General features: G+C 38.3%; 1 long non-coding RNA gene across 1 annotated transcript; it reads right to left on the bottom strand.

Annotated features, from left to right (window-relative positions):
- Window positions 1-875: 875 nt before the first annotated feature.
- On the bottom strand, window positions 876-4,185 carry LOC117125094. Its single transcript, XR_004448062.1, has 3 exons — window positions 3,754-4,185; window positions 3,035-3,080; window positions 876-2,248 (listed from the first exon to the last, which is right to left on the bottom strand). It is a non-coding gene; the product is annotated as an uncharacterized LOC117125094 (long non-coding RNA).
- Between the last annotated feature and the right edge of the window lie 1,134 nt (window positions 4,186-5,319).

The raw sequence follows: 5,319 nt of genomic DNA, 5'->3' as shown, positions 1-5,319 counted from the left end.
ACATAGCAGTAATGGGTTCAAGAAGAGCGGAAGGGCCCTTGTACCACGACCACCACCCATTCCTCTAGCGCAAGTAAAAATAACTCCACCAATTGTGAAATTATTCAGATAAGTGATTATTATGGCTTAAGATCCAGAGCTTCTGGATCCTCGTAATAGGTAAGGCATCACCCCAGCCTCTTCCTCTTTGACTAAATATTCCCCCTACACTCAAACCATAGATTCCCAATTGCCGCTCGCTCACACCCAATCCTCCCCTGCAGAAAAACAAACCAGGATTCCATAGGCCTATATAGGCTCTGTCTCTTATACACATCTAGATGTGTATAAGAGACAGGTATATCGTATTGATTTGAAATGCAATGACGCACATTATTTCTGTCAATGCCAACTACATTCAATACAAGAAAGTCAATAACTATATAATTTATTTCAAAAGTTATATCTAAAATAATATTTATGACAACAAAATATTTTTCTATAAATAGCACAAGTATCCATCTTTTTCAATACATCGTTAAACATTACCTCAGTGTTCAATACTTAACTCGATAATAATAAAGCTGAACACGATTATTAAAAATAAAACTACTCAATTCCCCTTTCCGACAGACCCAGCAGATTCGTCAAAACCACCCGTTACCGAAATAATCACATTGATTTATCCCATCAGGACTTAGCCGGGTGCTGAAATATTAGCCTAATATAAGTTGGCCTTTAGGACCTTTGAAAATATTAGTTTATCAATCAGAACCGCGTCATAAAGGGACCACCAATCATGATGTGGCTAAGGTAGTGTTCATTGAAAATTGTTGGTAGCTAGACCAGCCCCCCCCCCCACCCCAACCATCTCCTAACAAAAATTTGGGATCCCTAACAAAAATCTGGGATCCATTTCTGCCCAACAGTCATTCAATGTCAAAGGGCGGATCCAATGTGGGAGATTGCATCCAGCCCCCACCTCCTAAGTTTAGCCATAGTGATTTTCAATACATACCAATGCCACGAATTGAAATAAGAAAATAGCATACAAATAAGATAACCCTCCCCGTTTGAAAGACTCTGGATCCGCCACTGTATATTACAGTTTTCTGTCTCTACAAGTTTCGTTACCGTTTTTTTTTTTTTTTTTTTATTGTTAATAAAAATAATATTCAGTTTCCGATTGGATGATAGATGGTGGAGAATTGTATCAACATAATGCGAGTATTTAAACATTCATCTTCTTTAAGGTCGACAATGTTATCTGTTGAATGGTGACACGATTATAAAAATATGATGGTACAACTTCACACTCAAACGTAGTTATTGACAGTATACAGGCGCGGATCCAGTAGGGGGGCACGTGTGTGCCCCCTCCCCCCACACCATTTTCCACCAAATTTTAAAAATTCCAATGCATATAAATTTTATGTGCTAACACTTATTATTATAAAGTGTTGTGCCCCTGGCACCGTAATTGACTGATGAAAATATAGGCAACGAAAATCTTAGATGGTGCACATATTGGCATACCCAGTTGCGGATTCAACGGGGGTGGAGGCCAGCTGGCCGACGCACCCTACCCCCCCCCCCCACCACCTAAGTTTTTCAAAATTATAAAAAAAATTGAGGAAAAAATAAAATTATAATGAAATTTATGTCGGAGAGTGTCCTTTCTGTATTGAAATGTGCTATAATCATACATTTTCTTGCCTCAGCCCCAACGGCCGAGGAAGCCAGTGGACTCTCTATCTGTGAAAGCCCCTTGCTGTCTCCCCTCTATCTTGAATTCCTGGATCCGCCACTGATACCTAAGTTTCTATAATAATTAGCCTTCGTCTAATTGTGACCAATGTAACAGTCTACGAAACAATCTTTAATCAGAAATTAGGCAACACAGGCAGGCGGCACACAGCGCGCCCATGCAGAAAGCTTCGTACTGATCATTATCTTGTCGCCTTCGTCGATTATCCATAACTATTACTCTATTATTAGGCCTATGAGGGTGAACACTCTGTACATAGTTAACCTGTCCTGGCACTGATCTGTACACGTAAGGAGGCTGAGGCTGGTTCTGGGGCTGGTGCTGGTGATGGTGTTGGTTTTGGTGCTGCTGGGGGTATGCTGCCGTAAGCCCAGACGCGTAGTTCCCGTATGGGTATTGAGTAGAAAAAGCTGGTGCTTGTTGGTAAACGGGAGGTGCGGTGGCATATTCGTAGGGTGGTGGTGGTGGCAGGTCTTCTTTACTCATCCTCTCAAAGACAACCTGTGAATATACATAATTATAACAATGTGTTAAATCTTTTGAAAAAGCACAACAATAATGGTCTAAATTAAGCCAAATAAATGTAATTTTGTTGACATACTCAACTGACTCAAAATTTAGCACACCTAGGGTCGGGTTTGTTTTTAGCAAATATATAGGCAACAAAAGAGAGACCAATATATAACAAAAGAGGGGCCCAAAAGTGGTAATTCAAACTTCAATACAATTGATAACTTAACCACTGATCATGATTACCATTTTGCAAACCAAAATGCATGGGATGGGTGAAGGTTGTCACTGGAACCTAAAAATAGTCCGAGGCTTATAAATCTGCTGACTGACTGACCGACCCAGTTTCCAAATGTCTAACACTTAATATCATCTATATGAATGCATGCTTCCTGAAATATGATGATAGTTTACTAATAATATTAATAATATATTATATTCATTCCAATCTAAAAATATCCCTATTCTAGGAATCCTATTTTCAAAAGTGTTTTTGTCATCTAAGCCCACCCCAACAGAACAATTATCTTAAGAAAGACATTAAGAAATATGTTAAACAATGGTTTATCTCATATTTGAAAATCTATAAACGAATTGGTTGAGGTTGACTGCCTTGTAATGGAAAATCAGCATTAATCATACACGATAAGTTGTACTATATGTCCGTACACACTGCTACAGTATAATGTCATCAACGTACCAGCATATTTGTTCAAAAAGAACGATGACGCACACAACAATTAATAATTTGGGGGGAAAAATACAAGAGACTCTAACCTTTTCTCCTATATTGTTTGTACGGTATTATTTACAGCCTCTAACACTGAAATATAACACAACAAAATGTAAATTGAACAAATCTTTGATCACTTAAAATGTAAATTATTCTAAACATTATTGAGAATGAAAACATTTTATTTCAAAGAATTATTTTTAAATGTGTTTCGTTGATCTATGACCCTACGTTGAATTATTTCTGTTGTCACAGGAAGTGATCGTATAAATTGTATAGGCCTATCTGTATAATAGTCTTATTATACATATAGGTATGCTAATAAAAGTTTAAAAAAAGTGAAGAACATTGGAGAATATATAGCTACATAGCAGTAATGGATTTAAGAAGAGCGGAAGGGCCCTTGTACCACGACCACCACCCATTCCTCTAGCGCAAGTAAAAATAACTCCACCAATTGTGAAATTATTCAGATAAGTGATTATTATGGCTTAAGATCCAGAGCTTCTGGATCCTCGTAATAGGTAAGGCATCACCCCAGCCTCTTCCTCTTTGACTAAATATTCCCCCTACACTCAAACCATAGATTCCCAATTGCCGCTCGCTCACACCCAATCCTCCCCTGCAGAAAAACAAACCAGGATTCCATAGGCCTATATAGGCTTTAACGACCATTCGTCTTCTCTTTCTACGGAATCAGTGTAACTAACCAACAATGCAGCGAGCCAAAGTAATTATACAAAAATATGGGTATAAATCTTACCTGTTTACTTAAATCATGGAAGATAATAGGCTAAAGCGTGAAGGCAACGCGATGTAAATCTTGCAACCGTATGAAAAAAACTATTAGAAGCACGGCATGATTTGCGCACGCTAGTACCGCGATAAGAACACTTTCTACTATTTAAACATAATAGCCTGCCATACATAAAGGTGAAGCGTAATAGATTCGGTGTGCTTCAGGCGTATGTGTTATTAAGATTCTATTGTAAGTATTATCGATTAAGATCTGTTGGTAAACACTACTGCAACCGCGTCATCCGTCACCAGGGCCGCCGTTACCACGGCTTCCAAAGGAATATGATAATCGGATATACGTGGTTTTTGCATCATGGTTCCATCCATATCAGGCCTAATGCTCATAACATAATTTTTAATCAAATATTATTATCCCCAGTTTTCTTTAAGATTAGAAGATTTTATCCACCATTATTTGTTTGAAAAAAAATCACGTTTTAGAGGGGGAGTAAGGCGTGTACTCCCCCTTCCCCCTATTATTTGGAGGAAAATTTGTTTTGTAAAGCTTATCAGAAAATTACCATGCTAAATAGTAAAAGTCAAGCAAACTACCAACTCAAATTAATGAAGGTGCCAGAGGTTTAAGGGTAATTCTACCTTAGTTTGCCCCTCTACCAGGGCTCTTCTCTGAGACTCTCACTCAATTCGAACATTCAATCCCCCTCTTTCTTACCGGCCTGGATCCGCCCTTTTGTTCCCAGATATTATCATTTTTGTCTACTTCCTAATAGTGTACAATGCTAACCCTCTTCTTCCTAACGTATTTTTTACTATTGAAAAAATGAAGAAAATAATGGATGTGTAAGAAAGTATAATACATACTCCAAGTATTGAAATACAAGCCATCGTGTTGGGATTCAATATTTCGACATTAATTATGTCATCATCAGGAATAATGGATGTGTGTTGTTTGAATTCTTTGCCGGTGCATTTAGGTTCCATCTCTGTGTTATAAACCATGATTTACTTACTACTAATACCAATCATTTAGAGGGGGTCTCGCAATATGTCTGCTCACTGAAATAATTGCTAGTTTAGAAACAAAATTACTCATGTAAATACAATAAAGTAATTCTTTTTTTGCTGCGAAGCAGCCAATTCATATTCTTGACAGCAATTTGACCTCTGAAAGGTCATTGTTTGTCAAAAATCAATCGCCTGAGACAACTGAAAAGCGGAGTTTCCTTCTTTCGTTCTGCCGCGTAAAATCAATTACTTTAGGCGACGTTTGTAGACCTACAACCTACTCGTACCATCGTCGGCATGTCGCGACGCTGGAGTACTATTCAGGGTTTTTACTATATTTCTAGGTTTCCTATTTCTACGTTTAATCGGCTCATGTCTCAGCCACAATATTTTGAGGACAGTATTATTTACGAACCCAGTTAAACTTATTTACTAGACTATTTCAACGTGCTCAGGGGCGGATTTGGGGGGGGGGCGGCCCGGCCCCGGCCCCTCCCCCTTTTGGGGGGGAAAAAAAAAGGAAAAAAGAAGGGGAAAAAAAGAAAAATAAAGAGAGAAAAAAAAA

The sequence above is a fragment of the Anneissia japonica genome, unplaced genomic scaffold (assembly GCF_011630105.1).
Source record: "Anneissia japonica isolate Jap-2015-1 unplaced genomic scaffold, ASM1163010v1 scaffold9_len2422644_cov172, whole genome shotgun sequence".
Classification (NCBI taxonomy): domain Eukaryota; kingdom Metazoa; phylum Echinodermata; class Crinoidea; order Comatulida; family Comatulidae; genus Anneissia; species Anneissia japonica.
The sequence above is the reverse complement of the archived record's forward strand: the minus strand, read 5'-3'. Positions and strand labels throughout refer to the sequence as shown.